Source organism: Rhineura floridana, chromosome 1, assembly GCF_030035675.1.
Source record: "Rhineura floridana isolate rRhiFlo1 chromosome 1, rRhiFlo1.hap2, whole genome shotgun sequence".
NCBI classification, from domain to species: Eukaryota; Metazoa; Chordata; class Lepidosauria; order Squamata; family Rhineuridae; genus Rhineura; species Rhineura floridana.
Genome location: NC_084480.1, coordinates 88006197 through 88017275, shown reverse-complemented (window position 1 = coordinate 88017275; position 11079 = coordinate 88006197). Strand labels below are relative to the sequence as shown.

The window sequence follows — 11079 nt, the reverse complement described above, 5'->3', positions numbered from 1 at the left end:
AATTTATGTAATTGATTGCTGTTACTTACTGCCAATGCAGGAAGTCCAACAAGGGAGATGGCTAGTGATACACTTTCTGCTTTATTAAGCAATTCCACCTTGTCATTACAATCAGCCGGCATGGCAACAGCTTCTCTTTTCCTACGTTGGGCTAGCAACTCCCTTTTATGAAGGAAAATGGGAACCAGTCGACTCAGGCAACAGATGGTATCAGAAATATTAGCGGGAACATAATTAAAAGTGGTTTCTCCACATGTCCAAAACCATCCACCTGGTAAAGGAATGTGTCCGTACATACTGGATATGTTAATGTGCTGTGTACAATTCCATGTGGGTCTCCCAACCTTTAGACATCCCTTCTGCACCTTATGTCGACTACAATTAACCATCCGAGCACACGTATTATTAATGGAATTTGCAACATGTGATGTAAATAATTGAAAAGCATTAACAGGCAGCTGGAAGGTTGGAGTTCCCCAATTCGAAACAGTATGATATTTAATCTCTGAAGTATTCATGAACCGCCCAAGTCCTGTAATGTTCCCAATATCCCCAGGTGCTTTGCATACGGGTATTAAACATGTTCCCAACATACCCATTTCCTGTACATGTTCAGTCATGCAAAAGTCACTCACATTTGTCATTCTTGCTAACTGAACCCAGATATTGTGTTGAAACCGCATCCCCAACTCCTGCCCCAACCTGTCAGCCCCGGCGCTTCCTAAAATCCAACAAATGCAAAGTACAAAAATAGAATTTGTATTTAAAGACGCAATTAAAGCAAGAATGGTATTCTCAGTTGTCTTGTCCACCCCGGCTTGTTCCATTGCTTTTTCTGCTTGTGTTGCTAAGTTCTTTATTTGGCCCCAAGTCACGGGAGGTTGCGGAACATTCCGACCACGCTTCCTGGAAGACATCCCAGTATCCTGAAGTTGCAGAGAAAAATTAGGGATGGGATTCTTAAGATTATCGTGCCAGGACATCGTCTTTCCAGGGCCGGATACACCTAGCAGGTACCCACACAGGACCGTCAGGCGTAGACACAGCCGCGTAACCTCGACCCCACGTTATAAGCGGAACTGGGCCTTTCCACTCTGGATTTGGTAGTTGCCGAAACTGCACCCGCGGGGCAGGTAGAGACTCCGACTGCTGAAAATGCCGCTGCGCTCGAGTAGAAAAGGAAAAATGAGTATTGGGAGATTGAGACAAATTTAAATGATTAATGGTAAACAACACTTGTGCCAGCCACTCCTCTTTGGTGGCCAATCCCAGTGGTACTCCTCCTTTTTGTTTTTGTTTAAGCAAATGCTCTTTAAGGGTACGATTGGTACGTTCGACGACAGCTTGACCTGTAGAATTATAAGGAATACCAAACAAATGTGTAATGGACCACTTAGTGCAAAACTGTGCAAATTGCTGTGAAACATATGCAGGACCATTATCAGTTTTTATCGTCTGAGGTTGGCCCATGATGGCAATAGAACGAATGACATGATTAATAACATTCTTAGTTTTTTCCCCTTTCTGAGGAGTTACCCATATGTATCCGGAATATGTATCTACTGTAACATGCAAATACTTCCATGGGGAGAAAGTAGGAAAATGTGTAACATCCATTTGCCACAACTGGTTAACTATGAGACCTCGTGGGTTCACTCCTGGTTCTGGGGATAGAGTTAACTGTGTGCATTGGGGACATTGTTGAATAATGGCAGAGGCTTCCTGGGCAGTAAGATGGAATTGCTTCTGGAGTGCTTTAGCATTTTGATGATGAAGGGCATGACTTTCTATGGGTGTGCAAAGGAGGGCACGAAGAGCCTGATCAGCATATTGATTACCTTCTGTTAACAATCCTGGGAAAGGTTGATGACTGCGAATATGAAATATAGCAAATCGACAAGACCGAGTATGTATGAGTTTTTGAAGTGTAAGCATAAGAGCAAGTAGATTAGTGTCCAGCATGGGAGAGACATAACTACCGGGTAATGCAAGTACAACATTCTTAACATAAAGACTATCGGTAATAATGTTAACCTCCTGATCTGCAAAAGTCAACAGCGCCATACTAACAGCGGCCAACTCAGATCTCTGAGCGGAAGTTTGGGGTAAGGTGAAAATTGTCTTCCAAACCCCCTGCTCGTGCCATGCAACAACCCCTCTAGTTGGACTGCCATCAGTATAGACCGTGACCGCAGGTAAGGGTTGTAAACTGATTACAGATTGAAACTGGATAGGAATTTTTTGTGTAATTTGAAGCCGTGGATCTGATGAGGAACGACATGAAATTGTGCCCAAATAAGAGACTAAAGCCCATTGAAGGTCATCAGAAAGCGCAACAGCATTTTCCCATGTGTAAAGTTTAAGAGGCAACGAAATTTCAACCGGATCGATACCTAATAATTGCCTTGATCGTAATCGTGCTTTTTGGATTATTTCTGCTGCTTGCATTGGCAAAGTTGTGATAGATGACTTTGGTGTATGGGCTAAGTAAAGCCACTCTATTATATGTGTAGCATTGGAGCCTGACTCCTGAGTGAGTGCAGCAAAAAGTTGGCTTCCATCAAATAAAACAAATAAAATCAGTGGTTTATTCAATATTTGTCGATCCACCCAAATAGCTTTTAACGTTGTAGAAACTAATTCTAGGGATTGCCTTGCCTGTTTCGTTAAAGTAATAATATCTGCAGGTTGACGTCCTTGTTTTAAACATTCAAATAAAGGCCCCATGTCTTGAGTGGTAAGTTTACAATATGGTCGAATCCAATTAATAGAACCCAAGAATTGTTGTAGTTCTACATAAGTTGGCTTCATTGACAAAGTAAGACAGGGCAATACAGGAGTGGAGTAGGATTGCATTAATTTATGTCCTAAATACAGAAATGGTTCTTTGAGTTGTACCTTTTCAGGGGCAATCTGCAACCCTGACTGTGACAAATGATCAGTAAGGTGTTGTTGCCACATAGATGGGAGGGTTCTCCCAGCCACCAAGATGTCATCCATATAATGGTAGACCAATAATGTAGGGTATTGAGCCCGAAAGGGTCGCAGGGCCATGTCTACAAACTGTTGACATAGGGTTGGACTATTTAACATGCCCTGAGGTAGCACTTTCCATTGATATCGTTGCGCAGGGCCAGAGTTATTATATACGGGAACAGTAAACGCAAATTTCGGTGCGTCTTGCGCTTGTAACGGTATTGTGAAAAAGCAATCTTTCAGGTCTATAATAGCTAAGGAATAGTCATATGGAATTAAATTTGGATTGGGCGTCCCACATTGTAGCGGACCCATGGGCACAATTAATTTATTTATTTCTCGTAAATCATGTAAGAGCCTCCACTTTCCAGATTTCTTTTTAATCACAAACACTGGGGTGTTATAAGGGCTATTACTTTCTGCTATATGATCAGCTTCCAGTTGCTCCTTTACCAGTTGGTGCAGAGCTTCTAATTTTTCTTTGGGTAAGGGCCATTGTTCTACCCAAATGGGTATGTCTGTCTTCCATTGTAAAGGAAGAGCTGCCTTTTGTTGGCTAATCCTTAATAACAATGGTGGTCTGGAATTGCTCCAGTAAATCCCTTCCCCACAGATTTACTGAAATGTCCAAAATACAAGGGCGAATGTGGGCTATACGATCACCATCAAGAGCAACAACTTGTATCCAATCCTTACTCCGTTTTGAATCCTGAGCTCCGCCCACTCCCCACACAGAAGGGGCCACTTCTACTGGCCAAGAGGATGGCCAGTTATGTTCAGCAATTACTGTGACATCTGCCCCAGAATCTATAATACCTTCAAAAATAACATTGTTTAAACAATACTTACGAACCGGTTTCTCCCTGGTCACTTCTGCCAGTACTGCAGCTACCTGTGGATGGAAAGGATTACCTGAAATACTCACACTCGGCGATTTCGTCCTTGTAGATCCGAATCCACCAGTACGTTTTTGGGAGGAAGTGTTCGATGTGAAAAGACGATATGGCAATAACAATAGTTGCGCAAAAGAATCTCCCTTCTTCAACTGAAGGGGAAGGTGACTCCAATACTGAATATAAATAATTCCCTGATAATCAGAATCAATAACACCAGGTACCACCATTATATTATTCTTGGAAGCAGAGGATCGCGGTAGTACAAGGCCTACGGTGCCTTCTGGTAAAGGGCCAGTGAGTGTGGTAGGCATTAAAAGAACTGCTCCAGGCAAAGGAACATCTTTTGACTCTGCATGTATTAAATCAATTCCAGCGCTTCCTTGAGTAGCAGGGGTGGGTACACTTCCTTGAGATTCGGGGCTGGAAGCCTGCCCCAAGTTCAGTTTCCCTCAATAGGACGGGAAGACACATTGGTATTGGTAGTGGGAGCTGAACGACACTGATTAGCCCAATGATAACCCTTTTTACATTTCGGACAGATTTTCTTTGGCCGGTTTGTAACAGTGCCCCCACCTTTAAATGCTCCTCCGCCAGGAGCCCGACATTCCCTTCTGAAATGACCAGGCTTTTGACAATTAAAACAATTGCCTGTAGGTTTGTTACCCTGTCTTAATGCCCCAGCTAACAATGTCATGGCATGAACATGTGTACCTACCTCTGCACAAGCTTGAATCATGTCTCCCAATTCATATTGCGGTCTATGAATAATGTTTTTCAAAATCTTTTTACAGTCTGTGTTAGAATTCTCGTAAGCTAATTTTAACAATAATTCCCCTTGTGCCTGAGGGTTATCAACCTGCCGTGTCAGAGCCTCTTTCAAACGGTCAACAAACTGAAAATAGGGCTCTGTTGCTTGCTGCCGTACATTCGTAAAAGAACGTAAGGGTTCTTTCCCAGCAGGCACCTTTTTAAATGCTTTCTGTATACACTCAGCAGTTCGATGAAATGCGGCTTCAGGCAATACCCCTTGTTGTGCTATGGTAGCAAAATTACCTGACCCATAAATTTGCTCGGGAATGATATTAGCATCCCCAGCTGCTATAGCAGCATGTCTAAATTCTTGGTCCCAAACTACATATTGCGAAGGAGTCAAAATCATCCTAAAGAGATCCTTCCAATCTTGAGGGATCATGTTATATCCAGTAGCTACTCCTTCCAACATCCCTTGTACATAATTAGCCGTAATCCCATATTCTCTTACTGCCTTATTTATTTCTCTAATAACAGAAAACGGAAGAGCTGTCCAAGTTGCTATGCGATTATTAGCATTATTAGGATCTGGCTGATATGTAACGGGAAAAGCTGAAATTGTACCCTCCCAGTCTCCCATTTCTTCCATAGATAATAATCCTGAGGCTGCAGCCTGAGCTATGGCTGCTTTAACCTTCCCAGTAACCTGTTCTTGTTGAACTGGAGGGCTATATGGAGGAGCATTTACAAATTTCTCAATATCCTTTTCAGGTGTAGGTAAAGAAAGTTGGGGATAAAGAGGAGTTTTCTGGTCAGAATTGGCAAACAGCGATGTCTCTTTTATCCCTAAATGACTAATGGCCTCAGCACACTTTTGCCATAATAAGAGATGGTGAATAGGTGCTCTTGGTTCTTCATGTAATTTTCTCCCTATCTTTATCCAATCTGACTGACGTAGTGATCCTTGCTCTGGATACCATGGACATTGACATTGAATTGTTTTTAACAATGATTCAATGTGAGAACGACTTATAAAAGCTGAGGTATCCTGTTTTAAAATTTTTTGTAGCTCTTGTGCATGAACCTTCTGCTGAGCTGACAATTCCCCCCCCATACTCACGAATGGGAGCTGTACGCTGAGGTGCACCGTTGGCTGATCCTGCCAGTGGGTACGAGGGTGTTTGTTCTGAATCACGTCGAGGTCACCAGATGTAGATATCACGACACAGTGAGACACGGTGAGACCAGAGTTCAATTTCGGAGCCCCCCTCGTAATTCTCGTCTCCGCTTTTATTTTACCTCCGCTTGGAGGCGTGGATTATTTTCTCTCCATAAACAGCCTATGACCTTTAACTATTGTATAACATCACGTACATACATAGTACAACAGCATTATCTACGTGGCAATATGCAGGCAGTTATTTAACCACTACAGATGTCAGTATCGTTTACAGCCATAAAGTTAACCACATCCTGTTTTTCCACTGGTCAGATCGCAATGTCTTGAGAGATAGTGTACTGAGAACAGCAGCGTGGTTTGCCAACGTATGCTGTTCATTCAGTCCACCCCACAGAAGTCAGTTGCAGGAAAATTTCCAAGTCAAATTTAAGAGTGCCATGTCTCTGCTTCAGCTGATAAGCAGTACATTTGAAAGGGGAGAGAATAACTGAGTGGGCACCGCAACTTAAAAAGCCTGTTTCTCAGAACAAATAATGAGTCACTATAATACAGAAAGAATTAGTCATATCTCTAACTGAGCTACAAGTAAAATCTTTTCATGAGCTATATTAGAAGCCATCCAGCAACAGTGGCTACATTGTAAGCCAGCTATTCAGTGGCTTCTCACTTATTTTGTAGAACCTTTTCTAGTCAAATCTTGAATGAGGCATCACTCCAGTTTAGCATTCTGAATGCTAACTTTTAAGAGAACCACAACACTAACAAAGGAAATGAAATGTGAAAAGTTTAGTCTTTACCCCTTCCCAAGCATGCTAAAGAATAAAATACATGGTCAGTGGGGTGTCAAAAAGTACTTCCTCTAGAACTGCATTCATTTCCTCCGACAGGGTCTTATCGTACTATGAAAATCATCACTCAGAAGCAATAAAATTTCAGTCAGTTCTATTGTATAAGTAGGAAATAGAAAGTAGACCTATCCTGTTTTTGATTCTGAACTGATTTACATTTCTGCATAGCTTAGGTTTTTAAAACATATACTTGATAAACTCTATAAAAGAGATGCAAGGATGACAGATTCATTCATGGAGGAACCGTTTGATGAAGAACCAGAAATTTTAGAATGTGAGGTGAAAGCTGCTCTTAAAATACTTGGAAGAAACAAATCACCATGAACAGATGGCATACCAATAGAGTTGCTACAAGCTACTGAGATTAAATCTGTCCAAAGTTTGACAAAAACTATTAAATAATTTAGTATATGCAGACAATACCATACTACTAGCAGAAACCAGTAATGATTTGAAACGAATGCTGATGAAAGTTAAAGAGGAAAGCACAAAAGCAGGACTACAGCTGAACATCAAGAATACTAAAGTAATATAGAAGATTTATGTAACTTTACAGTTGACACCGAGGACATTGAACTTGTCAAGGATTATCAATACCTTGGCACAGTCATTAACCAAAATGGAGACAATAGTCAAGAAATCAGAAGAAGGCAAGGACTGGGGAGGGCAGTTATGAGAGAACTAGAAAAGGTCCTCAAATGCAAAGATGTATCACTGAACACTAACGTCAGGATCATTCAGACCATGGTATTCCTGATTTCTATATATGGATGTGAAAGTTGGACAGTGAAAAAAGCAGATAAGAGAAAAATCAACTCATTTGAAATGTGGTGTTGGAGGAGAGCTTTGAGTATACCATGGACTGTGAAAAAGACAAATAATTTGGTGTTAAAACAAATTAAACCAGAACTATCACTAGCAGCTAAAATGATGAAACTGAGGTTATCATACTTTGGACACATCATGAGAAGACATGATTCACTAGAATAGACAATAATGCTGGGAAAAACAGAAGGGAGGAGAAAAAGAGAAAGATCAAGCAACAGATGAATTGATTGCACAAAGGAAGCCACAGACTTGAAGTTACAAGATCTGAACAGGGTGATTCATGACATGCTATTGGAGATCGCTGACTCATAGGGTCGCCATAAGTCGTAATTGACTTGAAGGCATATAACAACAACAAAAAAGAAATAGGGTGAATAGCAGTTACCATGTTCCCAAGTTGTGTGTGGAGTGATGATATCTAAACACCAGTGGTCTACCTGTCATAAAAGATAAAACTGCAAGAGAAAAGTGACTGTGATTTGAATAGTGGAAGATAAGTATCGCTCCAGAATATGGCTCACTGTAAGATCTCATCATGACCTCCAAACAGGCAATGCACTAACATAGGTCAGTGCAGTAGCCCAACATAAAAGTACACTTCAGAGAAATATGTGTTTGTGTCTGTGATCAGTGAACTTTACTTGTTTCCTAAGTGACAAAAACACCTGAGTTAATCCTAGAATAAAAACAAAGACACCTTGCTGATTTGCTAGAATGAAAGTTAATACTGATATATGGCCATATAACCACAACTTTGTTTAGGTATGACCGGATAATTCTGGTTTAAATGAAAGCTTCAATGAAAACAAGAAATTATCAGGTTTAACCAGGTGTGGAATGCACATTACATCCTGCTCTACAGGCTCAGTCAACAGAGTAAAGAAACAAGCAAACAAGAAAAAACTACTGCATATACTTCAGACTCATTGAAAATATTCATTTCACTGCATTTTTCTAACCACAAGAAATCCTCAGTTATATCAGAGCATATGCACGTAGTTATTCTTTACACCAGGGGTGGGGAAGTTCAGGCCCAGGGGCTAAATGCAGCCTTCCAGGGCTCTCAATATGGGACTCTCCCAGCCATTTCCCCTCTCCCCAGGTCACTCCTCTCACTGACCCTGCTTTGCAATCTTCTTGAATTTTTTTGCCTGGCTGGAACGTGTCCTTCAACTCTGATAATGCCACTTGCTTGGATGGAGAATAGAGGGTGTGTGTGTGTGTGTGTGTGTGTGTGTGTATGTGTGTGAACTAGCCTACTGTACAAAGATAAAATTTGCATTAATTAGCCCACACACCTTCGCCTCTGGCCCCACCCCACCACTGGCATGTGGCCCCTGGGAGGTTGCCCAGAAGGGAATGCGGCCTGAAAAGCGCTCCCCACCCCTGATTTACACCAATAGTGGCTATCTAAGTCACCTATCTGACAGCATCTCTCTAGAGCAGGGATTCTCAAACTGTGGTCTGTGAACAACCAGTGGACCACGAGCTTCATTCAGGTCGTCTGCAACATGTCTGCATTAAAATATTAATATTGATCGTTCATTGTATTTTTCTTGCTTTTTTATTTCTTATATTCTATTTTATTGTATTACCATTTGACTTCTGTGCAAATTGTAATACCATGAAATACAATACAAGAAATAAAAGAAGCAATAGAAATACAATTAAAAATCATGCAGTATCTAGCCCAGTGAATTACTGTTTCTACAACAGGCAGAAATATCATTAAGTGGTCCGCCAAGATCATCAACAATTTTCAAGTGGACCATCGGAGGGAAAGATTGGGAACCGCTACTCTAGAATAGTCCACATATGGATATACACTAGGGATGGAATGTTCTGTCCATTTCAGTTCTCTCAGCTTCTCATTTTTCTCATCTTCAACTTGGTTCGCCACATTTCTGCAGCAATTTGCAATTTTTTAAAAAAAATCCTCATGAAAATTCTTCAGCATTTTACTGCGAATTTCTCCTAATAAATACATTTTATATGCAGTTTGACTAATGTGCACATTTTTGCAACCAATGTATCCTAATATAATACATTTTTGTATGATATTTTCACCTAATATATGCATTTTTAAACACACTGCTTGTTTGGAGAACTGTATCGCAAAATCCAAATATGTGAAGATTTGAAAGGATGGCTTTGTTTCAGTTCTCATATTGTTTCAGAAAGTGCAAATTTGATAAATTTGACTTTAAATGCGAACTGAATCGAATCTCTCACCCATCCCTAATATACATATGCTTTCGATGCTTCTCATTTGTCTTTATGTAAAAACAGTTTTTTAAAATTGGAAAAATTCTTTAAGTGGGGAGGCAGAGAGCATGACTGAAACAAAGCTGTAGCCACAAAACTTTAAGGACAGAACAGCAGCCTTCAAATAACTCAAACCATAAAAACACAGAATGCATGTCTAATGTGCAAGGAAAGGTAACCAGAAACAAATGTGCTGTAAGTTACTGTATAGCCATGCTGCACTAGGGAGAAGCATAAGAGCAGATTTGTGTTGTTCTCTTAGAGTGTCTAAACAAACAGGCAAACAAAAGTCCATCATTTTCAGTGGAACTGCTTCCAAATGGTTTCACGTACATGCTGTGTCTTCAGCCTTGTCCATTTCAGCACACCCCCAAAGGTCATCTATACAATAAATAGTAGGGGAAAAAAGGTTCCAATAGCCAAAGATCAACAATTTGAATAAATGAATGTGTGTGATATGTGCCTTCAGGTCGATTATGACTTGTGGCAACCCTATGAATCAGCGACCTCCAATCCCGCTTTCTGTATTTGAATAAATACTTGAGCTAAAATCTGCAGTCTCGTGCAGAGCTTGGAAAAGTTACTTTTTTGAACTACAACTCCCATCAGCCCCAGCCAGCATGGCCACTGGATTGGGCTGATGGGAGTTGTAGTTCAAAAAAGTAACTTTTCCAAGCTCTGGCTCTCGTGGCCACATTTTGCACCAGCTGCAGCTTCCGGACCAACCTCAAGGGCAGCCTCACATAGAGCGTGTTACAATAATCCAGCCTGGGCACAGACAACAGTGCTCAGAGTATCCCGGTCCAGAAAAGGCCGTAGCTGTCTTAACAGCCGAAGCTGGTAGAAGGCACTCCTAGCTACGGAGGTCACCTGGGCCTCTAGCGACAAAGATGGATCCAGGAGCACCCCCAGACTACGGACCTGCTCTTTCAGAAGGAATACGACCCCATCCAAAGCAGGCAACTGACCAATTATCTGTACTCGGGAACCACCAACCCATAGTGCCTCCACCTTCCTAGGATTCAGACTCAGTTTACTGGCCCTCATCCAGCCCACTACCGAGTCCACGCTGCGGTCAAAGGCTTGCACTGCCTCTCCTGATCCAGATGTTACGGAGAAATAGAGCTGGGGTATCATCAGCATACTGCTGACACCTCACCCCAAATTTCCTGATGACTGCTCCCAAGGGCTTCATATAGATGTTAAACAACATGAGGGACAAGATGGTACCCTGCAGCACCCCACAGTACAACTGCCAGGGGTCTGAAAGACAGTCACCCAATGCTATTCTCTGAGAGCAACCTTGGAAAAATAGTGCCTCCAATACCCAGCTCAC

The 11079-nt window shown here is 41.5% G+C and overlaps 1 long non-coding RNA gene across 1 annotated transcript; it reads right to left on the bottom strand.

Annotated features, from left to right (window-relative positions):
* Positions 1–231: 231 nt before the first annotated feature.
* LOC133376819 (uncharacterized) lies at positions 232–6019 on the bottom strand. Its single transcript, XR_009760575.1, has 3 exons — positions 5743–6019; positions 3826–3868; positions 232–1161 (listed from the first exon to the last, which is right to left on the bottom strand). It is a non-coding gene; the product is annotated as an uncharacterized LOC133376819 (long non-coding RNA).
* Between the last annotated feature and the right edge of the window lie 5060 nt (positions 6020–11079).